The 16,873-nt window shown below is 46.7% G+C and overlaps 1 protein-coding gene across 3 annotated transcripts in view; it reads left to right on the top strand.

Annotated features, from left to right (window-relative positions):
- SPX (spexin hormone) overlaps positions 1 to 16,873 on the top strand; it is a 79,742-nt gene that overhangs the window by 28,215 nt on the left and 34,654 nt on the right. The gene's annotated exons all lie outside the window — the stretch shown is intronic.

Genomic DNA, 16,873 nt, shown 5'->3' on the forward strand with positions numbered 1-16,873 from the left:
ATAATTAATTATCAAAAATTCTTTCTTAATTAAATTTCCACCCTGTACCCCTAAAAACCCAACAACCCAGACCTAAAATATATCTTAAAAAGTATAACAATTAAATAATTTACATAATTAATTATCAGTTAAACAATTAATAATGATTAAGTAATAATTAATTAATTATTTTAATTAACTTCCCACCCTTTACCCCTACAAACACAACAACCCGCACCTGAAATACATTTTACAGAAAATCCTAATTATGCAAATCACATCATTAATTATCAATAAATAATTATCATCAACATTAGTTATTAATTAATTTATAATTAATTTACTTCTCACCCTGTACCTCACAAACACCGCCACCTGCACCTAAAACACAACTTAAAACTTTTATTAATGACAGAATTTGCTTAATTATCAATGTAATAATTAATATTAAAAAAAAATCATTAATAACCTGCACCTAAAACATAACTTAAAAAATAACCCAATTTATGTAGGTAATTATTAATTAACTAATTAATAATAATTTAAAATGTATTACTTATTAATTATAAATAATTTACTTTCCACCCTATTCACTTGCAAACCCCACAACCCACACCTAAATCTTAATCTTAAAAAATAAGTTAATTACACAATTTATATAATTATCTAATAAATAGTTAATAATTAAAAATGAATTATTCATTAAAGATAATTATTTTACTTCCCACCCTGTACCCCTACAAAGCTCACAACCCGCTACGACACTAACATTACAATAAGCAAATCGTTTTTTAAAACAACTAAACATTTACAAACTATCTAAAAAAACATTTCCAGTAATTATGCACAAAATGTACAACATATGCAAATAAAACATATACTAAAATACAAAAAATAATTAAAAAAACGATATTGACAACAATACTTTTGTGAACGGTAGTAACGACAAAGGGCCTCATTACGATGGCGGTCGGACATCATATCGGGCATGTCTCCGTCCAACTACTTGTCAGTGGTTCCACCCTCATGATTATGATGCGACCACCATGCAAGCGGTCTAAAAACTGCTCATTTCCATTGCGGCTTCTGCTGCCACCCTAGAAAAGGGCCACGGCACAAGCCGCAGTGGAAAAATGCAGTTTTCACACATCCATGCACTGTATGCCAGGCAACATTAGGTGACTGGCACACGGTGCATGGATGTTTGGGGAGGCATCAACTGTGCCCCTCCCCGAGCACTTCGCGGATTCCCATGGGGACGGGGTCCTGCTAGTGGCCCCCCAAGTCCCATGTCATGTGCCTTTACATGGTAGTCGGACCGCCATGTAAAGGGCTTCTTTACGAGTTTTGCGGTGCAGGAGCAGGACTGCTCGCTCCTGCACCCCCGAACCCATGGTTGAAGCGTCTGCCAGATTAGGAGTTTTCTTCTGTCTGGCGGGCAGTTCTTTGGTGTTCCCACAGATATGCCTATGAAATAGGCACCGCAATATGAATGTCAAAATCAGTACCTGCATGGCATGGACTTCTGCAGTCCATGCTGTGTAGGTACTGGGGTTCATGCACACAGGGTGGCACAAAATGTGTCCCAATATCATAACATAGATATTTTTGACATCACTATTACTTACTTTAGATATTCTTGTCAATGATATTCCTGTATCACAATATTTGTGGATCACAATATTAAAAATGAGATATTTCCACATCTCAAAATATTGTCCAAATACCTCTAAACGCCTACGCTTTCACTACTGTTGCATAAACTGGAGTGGGAGTAGTATATTATTGAATACTTTTCTTAATATTTTTTAAATATAGCTATTATTATTATTATTAGCTTTTTTTTTAATTTTACATTATCTGATATATATATATTTTTAAATGTTCATAATATTTTTAGTAAATTTCTTTTTTTTATAGGTACAGTTTTTTAATATTTAATTAATTTGGTATTTTATTAAGTGCCTGATTACGAGTTTGGCGGTTTGAGAGCGAGCCTCCATGCCACCGCCCCTCTCCCACTACCAAACTCATCCGCACACCGCCCCACAGATTACAAGTTAACTCGTGGTCTGGCGGGCGTTGCTTTGGCTGTCCCATGGCGGTGCCTGCTAGAAAGACACCGCAATGGGAACGCCACAGCACGTTCCTGCATGGCAATCTAATTTCCACTATCAGTAGGTCCTCACATAAAACAACTGCATTGGCTGCAAGTCACTAGGCGGGTTGAATTTAGGCTCTTATTTTAGCATATAGAGCTTTTTTCAGAAAGGACCTCCTTACCTTAGGAAAAAGCGTAAGCCTCATTGTCAGTCTAGATCTCATAGATCTAACGTTCGTCTTTTGCTGCCAGTCTCCAAAAGGTGCACAACTAGAAGGGGAGCAAGGTCTTTCAGATTTTTTGCAGCTAAATTATGGAATCCTTTCCCCTTTGTTCTTAGGAAAGCTCCATCTGAAACTATTTTTAAGAAGAAGTTAAAGTTCTTCTTTTTCAACCAAGTTAGACTATATACGTTTTTTCTTTTTTCTTTGGTACCTTTTTAGTTTTGCTTTCTGCTTAGCACCGGAATGCCTCTTTGGAGGCAGCTGCACGTTGTACAAATAGTTATTATTCAGGCAGGCCACTGCTGGATCATTTAGGCCCTCTATGGATCATAAGGGGAGCAAGTCTCTTAGACTCGGCTTATTCAGCGGGTTCACCTCAGACATTTCGATTTTTGGTCTCCTGTTTTTTACCTTGTTTTTGTTGGTTTTAGGAATCTTGGCACTTTACCCTTGCTATTCAGTGCTAAGGTGCATATGCTCTCCATGTAAATTGTGTTTATGGATTGGTGTTTCCATAATTGGCTCATTTGATTTACTACTAAGTCCCTAGTACAGTACAATGTGTGTGCCCAGGGCCTGTAAATCAAATGCTACTAGTGGGCTTGCTTTTCAAATGTGTCTCAGACCTGCCACTGTGTCTGCACGCAGTTTTAACTGCCATGTCCCTTCGCTTTTCTTACATCTAAATCACCCCTAAAGTAGGCCCAAGGTAGCCCCATGGGCAGGATGCAGTGTATTTAAAAGGTAGATATAAACAGAGAGTATTCCACCTTGCAAATATCTAACACACACTAGTCTCTTCAGGTGATGCTCCACCTGACTGAAGGCGGGGAAGAAAAGGATTCGTTTTCTTTATATAACCCTCACACACTCTAATAGTGAAACTGGCACACGTGGTTATAGTCACTAATATGGGCGTTTTTTAATTACAGGTTGGACGTACAAAAAAACAACAAAATAAAGGGGAAGTATACACTTAACCCTTAGATGTAGTCAGGTATTTGCATCTAATTTGTATAATTTTGAAAGTTTCTTAAGCTTACATACCAGGGAGGTGAGATTGATCACACTGATGGAAGCCCTGGACCCATTGGGGCCATAGAGTAGGGCTGAAACATGTTGGTTTGGGGTCATAAGACCATTATATCTTCAATAGACAACTTATCTATGTTAACTTTTAATATCCCCAACAACTCCATCAATAAAGTGATACCTTGGAGTAGGTTGGAGGATTTCTAATCTTTATGCTCCCTGGTCTACTTCTTTTAAGTGTTCCCTGAAATATGGTGGAGCCCACACTGACCTTTAGGAGCCAGGGTGAACCCGATAATGAAGTATGACACTATTAGAGTGTGTGAGGGTTATATAAAGAAAATAAATCCTTTCCTTCCCCGCCTTTAGTAAGGAGGAGCGCCACCTGTAGAGACTAGTGCCCCCCGTGTTAGATATCTACAAGGTGGAATACTCTTTGTTTATATATAATAATTTGGGAGGACGTATCCCTCCAGTACCCTTCCATAAGTCTATCCTCTAGACTTGAGAAAGGGTTCACCTCCCCTTTCCCAGGTCCTATATTTATGTCACTATTTAAAAGGTAGGCCATGTAGGGGTGTATTTTTGCATGTCCTGATAGTGAAATACTGTGCATTTTGTTTTCACTGTTGAAAGGCTATCCCTCCCAAAGGTTAACATGGGAGCTGCTTGGTAACACTTTACAAAGGTAGCCTCCCAATTGATAGAAAAATAGAGTTTGGTATACCTGAACTCAGGATTTAAAAATACATCTTTTAGTAAAGAAGATTTTGATAATGTGTGCATAAAAATACCACTTTTAGAAACCGGGTATTTTCTTCTCTAATCATATATGTGCTTCTGCCTGTTGTGTATTCGCTGTCTGGGTTTTAGACTGACAGGGGCTGGTTTGTGCACCAGGGTGGGTTGAGGTGTGTCCTGCCTTTCCTTGGTGACTCACAGCCAGGCTGAATAGACCTGGCTGCATTCAGAGTAGTGGGAGGAGTTGTTGCTTGCACCTGAAAGGACTGTGTCTGTCTCCCACCATACTGTCTTCACCCCCTGGAGTGAGCCTGGCTTTAGCCATTCAGAACTGGACTATGTATGCCAGTGGAACTTTGTTTGGGACAACTTCAAAGGGAAATATGGTATAAATATTGGGGTCCTGACCTCAGAACTTTAGATTATTGCTGGACTAAGGAACCTGCCAGGAAGAAGAGCTGGAAGAGCTGCGAGGAGAGACTACCACTTTGCTGTGTGCTTTGCTGGGTTGGCCTGCAGTTGCTGCTTCTGTCTTGGACCCCGAAAGGACTGGAATGTTCTTTCTGCATTCCAAGTATCTCCAAGAACTTGCCTCCTGTTGGAAGTCTCAGGTAAATGAAATACTTCAACATCTTCTGGGTACCGGGTTCTGGAACTGGATATTACAGCTGCCACAGACGAAAAGGGTAACCCAACACTGTCAAAGACGCCGCTGCTTTCTCCATGACCTGAAGGCACAGCAGAGGGTACTGCAATCCTGGTCTCACCTACGCCACCGTCCGCCATCGCCTGCCACCGCTAGCTTGCACCCTGACCTGTGGGCACCATACTCTGCATCGCTATGCCTCACACCACCGCCCAGGTATTCACGACAACGCCGCAATGACATCACCAATGCCGCTGCCTGCACCATGACCTGTGGACACCGCTCGTGGAGAACACGGAGCACCATCCCGCTTTGCATCGCAGCCCTGGTCTGACCAACGACGCCGTTCCAAGCTGAAATCAATGCCACTGCCTGCTCTGTGGTTTGGGAGCAATGCTCGTAGGTTACTCGATGCACCGCCCCGTCCCACACCGCAGTCTTGGCCTACCGACGCCAGTACCATTGACTCCAGATCATCAACCGATGCCGCTGCTTGTACCACAACCTGTGGCCCCGCATGATGCATTGCCCCGTCTCGCACTGCAGCCTTTGGTCTACCGATAACAGCGCTTCAGTAACAACACAACTGCGGCTTGTACCGTGAAGCACCGCAATGAGCACCGCCCCGCTTTGCATCGCAGCCCTTGCCTCGCCGACACCGCTGGACGACCTCCACCGAGCCTCTGCCTGCACCACGACCTGAGGGCACCGCATGTCGCACCTCTTTGCTACACACCGCAACCCCGACGCCTTCTGACACCAGCACTCCTGACTTCAAACTCAAGGAGTTCGAACCGCAACACGTGTGACTTTAAGGGCTAGATGACTCCTGCACCAACTCCTGGAACTGACTCCTGCTGACGCCGCTCCACCGCAGCTTCCTGCAAGGTCCGATGCCCTGTGTAGGAATCTGTCTCTCTGTATACTATACCAAACTAAGGTATAGTGTGCACAGAATCCATGGAGTCCCCAAATGTATAGCAGAAGCTAAATTGGGTAAGTACTAACAGCTCTCTTTGTGGTAGTGTAGGGGAGTAGTTATGCTCATCCAGAGGGTGGGTTAAGCATTTATTGTATTCACTCAATCAAGACTGATACACACACTCAGAGACGGAATCCAGACCAGTTGAGTAAGTATAACAATGTATATTTGTATTTTATTTCTAGAACCAGGCAAACCAGGCAGGCCTTGGTACAGGTAGGTAAAATATACTTTCAGTTGTAAAACTTTACACAGAAATGCATTTGAGGATGGATTTGCAATTGTTACAGGTTGGTATCACGTTAAAAAACTGTTTGAATTACACAGTAGTTACTTTTAAATTGCTTTGAGTACTGGGGGTGGTATGCCAAGATACCACACATAAGGATCTCACAATACAAGGTAAGTAAGACTTTTCTTGGTTTTGAATTAAATGTTCTGTTTTCCCATACAAAACAACAGTTCAACACTTAGAACATTTTAAGCCCCAAATCTGATAACATGGGTTCCTATAGGAAAAAATGGTTATCGGTTTTGCAGGTGAGTAGACAGCTTATAAGTGGGAGTTTTGGGGGATAGGACCAAGGTTCCCCAAGGTCTACATAGGCACTTGAGTTGCACCACCAGTGGCACTAGAGCCGCTGGGTGCAGAGTGCAGGGGCCCAAAGTTAGCTAATGGGGCTAAGGGGGCCTTTGGTTAGGGACAATTACGAGCAGGCCACTCGGATGTGGGAGCAAAGCTCCTAGGGGTAAGGTCAGCACTGCAGGGGCCACCTATCAGCGCAGGAGCTGCACCACCTACAGCACAGGGGCGGCCGGATCCAGGGTGCCATGGAGACATCTAGGCCCTGTACTTTTCAATGGAGACCTTTGGTTCAGCAAGTTGCTGAAGGCTCGGGCTGGAAGGCATCCTGAAGGCGACCACCGGCTGGAGAGGTAAGTTGGGTTCTTGGGGAGGCCTGGACACCGTTGGTTGGGCCAACCCAAGGCCGCGAGGCGTCGGATGCAGGCATGTCTTCTGCCATTGTGATGTCTTACCAGCTCTGGTCGAGGTAGGGGGAACCCTTCAGGTTGAGGCTGCATGCTTTGTTTTGAGGTTTGAGGGAGGTCAGGCATTACCAGATCCCAGGTCAGGATCGCTGACCTCCTTGTGGTGTTGGGCCACTCAAACTCGGGCCGTGGGCATTGGGTGCAGAGTGGTGCAGAATTGCGGAATCGCAGGAATCCAGATCCTGGTCTTGAAGTCTTTGTTGGGTGAATCTGGTGCTCACGGGAGACAGAGTCTGCAAGGTGAGTGCAGGGCAGGTTCTCCAGGCTCTGGGGGGCTGCTGGACACGCTGGTTTATTTGTTGTAGGCAGGTCGGAGGCGGACTGGCTGATAGGGCTGGGGCAAAAGCAGTAGTTGTCCTCCCCTTCCTGGGTCAGCATGGCTCTACGGTCCTTCTTCTTTCTTCCTGCTCCCAGAAAACTCAAGAAAGACGGTGGTTCAAGCCTTGGTGGTGTCGAGGCTTGACTATTGCAACACCTTATACCAGGGCTCCTCCAAATATGTCACAGAAAGACTACAGGTAGTACAGAATGCAGCAGCCCGACTGCTCCTGAAGGTACCCAGGCATCAGTCAGTAAGAGCCTCCCTTAGGGAGCTACACAGACTTCCAGTCCAGTCCAGGATCAAATTCAAGTCCCTCTGTTTGGCCCATAGAGCTATGTATGGAAAAAGCCCCGCGTTGGTACGAGATCTGGTCTCCCAGTACTCACCTTGTCGTCATCTCAGATCAGGATCAAAGTTTCTGATGAACACCACCAGAATTAAGAGATCTAGATGGGGTGGAAGGTCGTTCAAACACCTGGTACCCAAGCTGTGGAACAGTATGGACTCAGAGCTGCGAATGATTGAGAACGAAATGACCTTTAAAAAGAGACTAAAAACATGGCTGTTCCCCTAAACCAATGTACAGGATATCTCCCTGTCTTGTTTCATACTAGCGCTGGGACGGCTATGGGTAGCCATGTGCTTTACAAATCCCTAAACCAAACCTCGATTTTGTGGGGGCAAGGTTCGGGGTTGCCCCTAAATACTAGATTAAGGGGTGTTAAAGGGGTGTGTAGGTCAGGACCAATGGGTCACTTTTTTGGGGAGGTGCACCTCTTATTATGCCACCCTCCAGTGGGAGGGGGCATGAGCCTCTCCCTAATTGGCTTAGTCCACCCATCTCCAAGATGGAGGGGACTGAGATCTGTGCTTCACCTCGCCTTCACCTTGGGGTTGGCAAAGGTGGGCACACATGTCTTCCTAGCTTGGTTTTCCCGCCGATTCTCCCAGCCAAAGTGGGGGCCAGAACCGGTGGAAGCTAGTTGATGGGGGCAGCAAGAGTCAGGGACAGCCTTCAAAGCCGGCAGGCCTTTGAAGCTTCCCTTTCATACACAGCCCATCCTGGGGGTGGAGGTATCATACCTCTATCCAGGATAGGCTTTGTTTCTGGATCCAGAGAGCATGCACTATCGACCCAGGGGTTCAGAAACCTGTATGGTGGTGGCAAATGACAGGCAGCCATTCATCAACCATACCAGGGCTGGTCGATTTTCAGGGGGAATCTCTAAGATGCCCTCTGAGTGCGTTTAACATTAAATCCCACACTGGCATCATTGTGGGTTTAATGTGCTGAGAAGTTTTCTACCAAACTTCCCAGTTTTTAGTTAAGCCATTATGGAGCTGTGAAGTTCGTAATAACCAATTCCAAGACCATATACTCTTTATGGTTTTACTACACTTACAGTGTCTAAGAATGGACTTAGACACTGTAGAGGTACAGGGCTCATGCCACTGTGCCCTCGCCTGGGGGCTAGTGCACCCTGCTAGAGGGGTGACTTGAATGTGTGACGGTATTCCGCAAGCCGGAATCACACTGTGCCTTCGCAGTACCGTCATTAGAACAAATGCTTTTGGAGTACGCATTTGTTCGGCACGCAAGTCTTTATAATGACTTGCCTTAGGGGGGTGCTGGATTAGGGGATAGATTAATTTACTATTCCACCTCCAATATGCACAACAGTAGGGAAGGTGTTGTACTTTTAATCCAACACCATTCCATTAATACGCCCGACTTACGTGCTGAGCATACGCGTACTAAACACACATTCATTCTTTTGCCGGCGCTGTAAAGGCACAGCGGGATTCCAGCTCCTGTCTGGAGGACATTTCCCGTGTGACTTATCTAGGACTCAGGAAGTGTGTTACAGGCATTACACACATGGAAGTGTGCCATGTCGACTCTTCACTTTTCTCTGCACCGAAACATGCAGCCTGCAATGGCAGTATGTGGATATTAAGGTACGGGCCTCTAAGGGTGGCACTATAGGTGCTGCATCCTTTAGAGGCCTTCCCTGGTCACAGTGCCCTTGATACCCATGGTACCTTTTACAAGGGGCTTACCTGTGACCAAGGATGTGCCAATTTTGGGTACAAAGGTACAGTTTTGGGAATAACATAGGCTCTGGGATCCTGATTGGCAGGCACCCAGGGCACATCAAGATAAGTTGCATCAGATGTCAGGCAAAAAGTGGGGGGTAACCATGCATACACAAAAAGGCACTTTCCTACACCCTGCATCTCCAAAGGTTCTGTTTTACGGGTCGCCTTGATACCGTAGCTGGCGGTCAGCTAGAACTGTTGGATTTGTTTGCTCAAGATGGCGTGGTAACCCCGGACAAAGCTATTGACTTCAAGGAACTGTATATAAAGTCTATAGGTGCATTATTGGTATTTGGATCACTGTATGTTGGATTTCTATTGTTTTGGGACTTTTTTAATGCACATAAATATTGGATATATTTCTAAAACTGGTGTGGTGTCCTTTTATAGTGTGCAAATGCTTCACACGCTGCCTCTGGGATAAGCCGGACTGCTTGTGCCAAGCTTCCAAGGGGGTGAACAGGGGTTCTTCTGGACGTGTAATCCCCTTATCCTGACTAGAGTGGTGGATTCTCCCTGGCCTAGGTGCAAACGCTAGCCACCCACAAAACCCAATTCTAACATTGGTTGTCAGCGGTGAGGCTAGGACTTGCGTTTGCACTTAACCTACAGTGATTGGTGTACACTACTACCATATTGCTCACCATTACCTCCACATACTGTTTTTCCCTGTTTTCCTTCTGGATGTATTGTTGAGAATTGGAAGTCTGGTTAGTTGTTGTACCTGTGAGACCTTGACAAAATGGAAATCAACTTTTGGCACGTGTGCATCTACACGATGAAGGAGCTTCAAGTCTTTTGCAAGGAGAGAGGGTTGCCTGTGAAGAGGAGATCCACAAGGCGGGATCTTAAGGCAGGCCTGTTTTGATATGAGGAAACACGTTGGGTAGCAGCACTACCAGATGACTCTGAGGAGGAGTCTCAGGGGAAGGATCCCCAGCCTGAGTACCAGGAGGGCAGTGGTCCTGGGAAGGAAACATGGGGGAAAAATGGGCTTGTGAAGAAAAGAGTAGGATCTGAGCTAGTGATCGAAGACTAAGATAGTTCGACTGGGAACTCAAGAGGGCTGAGGCTAAGAGTGCCTTAGCCCAGAAAAAAGAAAAGTGTGTTGCTCAGGGACTGAGTTTGGCGGGGCTAGCGGTGGAAGCCATGAGGGTAGAGACCATTTCAGATGGTGGCGGCAAAAGTATTATGTCCAGTACTGACAGGGGAGACACACACACACTTGGCGCCGTTCATCAAGGAGGGGGTTGACATACACAAGAGGTTCAGGATTGTAAAGGAACTCCAGTGGTGCTCAGGGTCCCTCAGATGAATTGGGGAACTAGCACAGCGGATCATATTTCTATTGGTGGGAGGGACATTCTACTGACTCTAGATGAGAGGTGCAGGGGAGGCGTTCCCCTATGGTAGAAGTCCTAGTAAGTGAGTATGGAGACCACCCAGAAGAATATGGGTTGAATGACACCAACAGTCAGACACTGTCTCACCAGTTTTGCGAAGGTGGTGTGGGGTACCTTTCTGAGGCACTGGATGGTTGGGTTGAAGGTAATTTGGTTAACACATGTGAGGGGCGGTGTAATTTGGATGCTAGAGGGCATATGTTCAGTCCCTGTTTTCCAGAGCTATGCCAACACCCAGTGGAGTGTGAGTTGACTGACCCCAAGGAGCTTGCACTTGAAGCAGACTTTTGTGTTGGAATCCAAAGGGTCTGATGAGGCTGCTCAGGTTTTCCCCAACCGGGGAGGTTGGTAGTGACCCAGATAGGTCCAAGTGTAGTGGGATGAGAGAGGGGTCCCATATCCTGTCTCTGAGTAGAGGGAGTGGGGGTGGGCTGAGTCCCAATGTGCTCGAAACCCAGTCTCAGAGCTTGGTTGGTTCCATGAGTAAACCCCAGGAAGGGGGTCTAGTCTGTACTGGGAGGCCATCCCCTGAGGGGATCCCAAAGTGTCAGGTGAGCCGGTGGGACTTCTTTAACCAGCATTCCACCAGTACTGGTGTCTGGCAGCTCCACTTCAGTTGAGAGGGTGCATGAGTCCAGAGAAAGGGATGAGGCGGGAGATCGCCCCAAGTGGAAGGACCAGTGGGTCAGGGTTTGCCAGCTCTAAGGTCAGAGCACCCCAGGGCTGATCCTGGTGAGGCCACTTCAGGCCAGAGGGGTCTTCATGCACCATCAGATGGACAGAGAGCTGGAGGCCTGTGCCAGGCAGACTCTTACCCAACACTTCCAGGAAGTGTTTCCTTTAGTGAGGGTCATTCTGCTCCCCCAGAAGTCCTAGCATGCCAGGCACAGGTCCAGCCTCAGGGTACAGACCCTGGGTGGGAGGGCCAGGTTCTCTCCTGACCTGGAGGAAGGGGCGACTGCTAGCAGTGTCCTTACCATTTTACATTTTGGGTGGGAGGGGTGCAGAGCCCCAGGGGGAGTAGCAGGGGGAGGGAAGCCTTGCCTCTGACTCCCGTCCAGCCTAAGGGTTCAGATGATAGGCTGGTAAACCAGTTGCAGGATGGCACCCCATAACTGGTGGGAGAATTGTGCAGGGCGGCTGGCCCAGTTGCCCTGACAATTCTAGGGCCTGTGGGTACATCTTCACAGTGGAGGGTACAGAACCCCGACAGGGAGGACAGGGTGTGGGAGGGCCCGGAGTGCCCACCCCATCTCCTGGCCAGCTGCAGGGTACAGATCATGAGCTGGTGGGCCAGTATCAGGATGCCATGTCTACACTGGCAGGGGGAAAGTGGACAAAGGGGGTGCCAAGCACCTGAGTCTGCCGCCCCCAAATCCCAGACGCCACAGATGTTAGAGGCCAGGGGCCTAGCTCTCCTCACTGACAGCTGTCAGTGGCCACTGTGGCTGGCTGTCCTAGTGCTAAGAGTTGCCCGGGGGGGGGGGACAGGAGTCACTCCCCAGGGGTGGACGGGTCCACATCACTGTGTTGGTAATGGTGGGACACCCCTGTGAGCCAGCTAAGGTTAGGGGCTGCACAGATGGGGTCGGCAGGTGAGATTGAGGGTTCCCCAAGGGTTCACTTAGTGGGCCCTGAGAGTATGGAGAGAGGAATCTGAACTGGGTTCAAAAAGGCATGGAACCAGAACGTGCCCCGCTGTTATGGACCAGGTCTATGTTCTATTGCCCCAAGCAGGGAAGTCCATCAAGGGATTGATTAGTGTTAGACTTGGCTTTTTCAGTTGTTCACCCCCAGACATTTTGCTTTTTGGCCTCCTGTTTTTGACATTGCTTTGTTGGTTTTAGGACTCTGGACACTTTACCGCTGCTTTTCAGTGGTAAATTGCATATGCTCTCTATGTAAATTGTTTATGGATTGGTGTTTCCATAATTGGCTTATTTGATTTACTACTAAGTCCCTAGTACAGTGCACTGTGTGTGCCCAGGGCCTGTAAAACAAATGCTACTAGTGGACCTGCAGCACTTGTTGTGCCACCCACACAAGTAGCTTTTTAAAGGTATAGCAGACCTGCCACTGCAGTGTCTATGCACAGTTTTAAGTACCATGTCGACCTGGCAAGTGTACCCACTTGCCAGGACCTTCCATTCCCCGTTTTTACATCTACGTTACCCCTAAAGTAGGCCCAAGGTAGCCCAATGGGCAGGGTGCAGTGTATTTATAAGGTAGGACATGTAGTGTTGTATTTTTGCATGTCCTAATAGTGAAATACTGTTGATTTCGTTTTCACTGTTGAAAGGGTATCTCTCCCATAGGTTAACATGGGAGATGCTTGGTAACACTTTACCAAGGTAGCTTGTCAGTGGGAGCGGATGGGAAAACAGAGTTTGGTATGCCTGAACTTTTAGTAAAGATGATTTTGATATTGTGTGGGTGAAAATACCACTTTTAGAAAGTGGTTATTTTCTAGTCTAACCATCCATGTGCCTCTGCCTGTTGTGTATTCACTGTCTGGTTTTTAGACTGACAGGGGTTAGTTTGGGCATTCACACTAGACAAACTCCAGGGTGGGTTGAGGTGAGTCCTGCCTTTCCTGGGTGACTCATAGCCCGGCTGAATAGACCTTGCTGCATTTAGAGTAGTGGGAGGAGTTGCTTGCACCTGAATGGACTGTGTCTGTCTTCCACAATGCAGTCTCCACCCCCTGGAGTGAGCCTGGTCTGAGCCAGGCAGAACTGGAGTATGTATACCAGGGAAACGTTGTGCCAACTGCAAAGGGAAATGTGGTATAAATATTGGGGCCCTGACCCCCGAACTTCAAATTACTGCTTGACTAAGGAACCTGCAGGAAGAAGCACTGAAAGAGCTGCGAAGAGAGACTACCACTTTGCTGTGTGCTTTGCTTGGTTGGCCTGCAGTTGCTGCTTCTGTCATGGGCAGTGAAAGGACTGCACAGTTCTTTCTGCATTCTAAGTATATCCAAGGACTTGATGCAGAACTTGCCTCCTGTTGGCAGTCTCAGGGAAATCAAAGACTTCACCATCTTCTGCATACCTGCTTCTTGAACTGGATGATTCAGCTGCCGCAGAATAAAATGTAACTCAATGCCATCAAAGATGCCGCTGCCGGCTTTGTGACCTTAAGGCACCGCAGAGGGCACCACCTCTCTTCATACTGCAACCCTGGTCTTACTGATGCTACCGTCAATGCCCCAACAGAGCCACTGCTTGCACAACGACCTATGGGCACCGCACTGTGCACCGTCTCGCTTTGCACCACCTCCCTGGTATCCCTGATGACGACACGGCGCTGCCACCAATGCTGCTGCCTGCACCGTGACCTTTGGACACCACTCGTGCAGAACACGCAGCACTGTCTTGCTTCGCACCACAGGCCTGGTCTCATCGCTGCCGCTGCTCCAAGCTGACATTGACACCACTGCCTGCACCGCAGTTTGGGGGCACCGCTCATAGGTTACTTGACCCACTGCCCTGTCGCACACTGCAGTCTTGGCCCACCAACGCCAGCGCCATTGACTCCAGATCGTCAACCAACACCGCTGCCTGCACCATGACCTGTGGGCTCCGCACAACTTATTTCCCTGTCTTGCACTGCAGCCTTGGGTCTACCGACGACAGCGCTTCAGCAACGACGACGCCTCTGCTTGCACCATGACCTTTCAGCACCACAATGAGCACCACCCTGCTTTGCACCACAGCCCTGGTGTCCCGACACCGCTGGACGATCGTCACCGAGGCTCTACCAGCACCATGACCCGAGGATACCGCACCTCACACCGCTCCACTTTACACTACAACCCCAACGCCTACCAATGCCTGTGCTCCTGACTCCAAACTCAAGGAGTTTGACTCTGCAACGTGTGTGACTTCAAGTTCCCAATCACCCCTGCGCCGAATCCCGGCATTGGCGCCTCCTGACTTCGCTCCACCGGAGCTCACCGTAAGGTCCAACGCCCTGCATCTCCAAAGGTACTGTTTACCTGCAACGCCATGGTCAGCCAGAACTGTTGGATTTGTTTGGTCATGACGCCATGATAGCCATGGACGGAGCTATCAACTTCAAGGAACTGTATATAAAGTCTATTTGTGCATTATTGGTATTTGGATTACTCTATGTTGGATTTTTATCATTTTCGGTCTTGTTTTATACAGATAAATATTGGATATTTTTCTGAAACTGGTGTGGTGTCCTTTTGTAATGATTTTACTGTATTACTGTATGTTATGTGCAAATTCCTTACACACTGCCTCTGGGATAAGCCTGACTGCTCGTGCCAAGCTACCAAGGGACAGCCCGATTCACAAAAGTAATCTGAGACAAAATCCTAACTTTACGACTTTTGGTATTCACAAAAGGCATTTAGGAGTAGTAAAGTTAGGATTCACTTTACTACTCCTAAATGCCTTTTGTGAATACCAAAAGACGTAAAGTTAGGATTTTGTCTCAGATTCCTTTTGTGAGTCGGGCCCGGAGTGAGCAGGGGTTATTTTAGACGTGTAACCCGCTTATCCTGACTAGAGTGGTCGGTTCTGTCTGGTTGACGTGCAAACCCTAGCCAACCAGAAAATCCTTTTCTAACAAAGACCATGGAGAAAACGTCCCACGAAGGCATGAAATCCTCCAATAAATCAGTTGCTTCAAACTTCTTTACACATTTAGAAGGGGACAAGAAAGTAAATGGCAAAAAGATCACATTATAAATTGTGTGAGCAGCATGTCAACCATGCGCATTCTGGTATGTATTTATTTGGCACTTCAAGTATGAAGAATCATCTTATAATATGCCAATGAGCTTTCCAAAGAAGAGCTGAAACCGCAAAAAAAAATCTGTAATTATGCTTTTAGATAGTTACTGGCTTAATTGTGGGAGCTCTGCGTCACATTTGTACCACGCAAAGTGGTACATGTTTGACGCTGTGTGGCTTTCAGTAGCCTCATAAATCATGAGTAAGGTGATCCAGGCAAAATTGCTGCGTCGCCTTACTCTGCACCCTGGGGCGTTCTATGGGCTTTGCGGTGGGTTATCTCACGCAGCATCCATGGAATGTGATGTCGCCTCAGATTTACAAAGTAGTGTAAACCTGGGGAAGCGTCAAAACCGTACGCCTCCCGAGGTGATGTGTAACGAGAAGAAATATGTTAACTTATTGCCTCTTAGGATTGTTTCTGAGCAGGAAGGTGCCTCTTCTTGCACAAAAACAATCCTGCCTTTAACGGAGACACCCTTGCACCATAGTGCAAGCGTATCTTCGTTGGCACTAGACTGCCAAAACGGCGACAGCTCCGGAAGAAAGGACAAGAATGCACCATATTGGTTAAATGTGGTGCATTCCTGCCCTTTCACTTTGTCGAAGTGCAGCACTGCGAGGTGCCTTGCTGTGCTGCCCTATGCCAAAATGCCATAAATGAGGCCCGAAGGTCTTACATTTCATCTGCTGATGAAATATCGCATCAACAGTGCAGTCCTCCGCACAGTGTCAAACCAATGTGGCCACAACTCGCACCAAGGATATAGGAAAGTTAACATTTATGATTCTCTTAGATCTTTCCCCGTATCTTGGAAGAGTCAGAAATGGCCCATTGCAATCAAGACTTTTATTGAACTGGATGTTTTCCTGCTGTGTGGAATAAAATGCAAACAACTAGTTTAATGTGTTCTTCTAAATAATTTGGATTAGGTATGTTAGGAGGATTTGGGCATGGTGGGGAGCGTTAGCAACAGCGAACAGATAATACTCCTTGTGAGTATTATTAGCTTTTGATATTTCAGATGCCGCTAGCAGGAGCTCTGACTTCCTGCAAAGCCATGCAGCATAGGATGTAGTCAGTAGTAGGACTTTGTAACAATTAGCTGAGGGCTCCCATACAACACAAGCAAGACCCGCCATCCTACGTCTGTTTCCCAAGATTTGCAAACAACTTTCTAAAGGTAGTAACGTTAATGCCTAGTCTTTTTTCTGGTCACAAAATACTATTTGTTACTACTTCCGATCCATTGAATTTTCTCTCTTTCATAAAGAGTTAGACACCGTTTAATTTCCTGAAATGTATGTGTGTAAATAGCTTCTTGGGGCAGGCGCATTATCCACAGCAAATAGCACTAGTAATATTGATACAACACTGATCTCTGTTTGCTCAGAATGTGTTAAGTTATTTTACACTGTGCATTTTGGTTTAACCTTCCACTGAAATCTAAAAATTGAGCTAGTTCCATGGTACTCCTCTTATCAGGACAGATGTAAAATCACCCTGGTTTTCAGACAAGGAATGTG

The sequence above is a fragment of the Triturus cristatus genome, chromosome 4_1, assembly GCF_964204655.1.
Source record: "Triturus cristatus chromosome 4_1, aTriCri1.1, whole genome shotgun sequence".
NCBI lineage: Eukaryota > Metazoa > Chordata > Amphibia > Caudata > Salamandridae > Triturus > Triturus cristatus.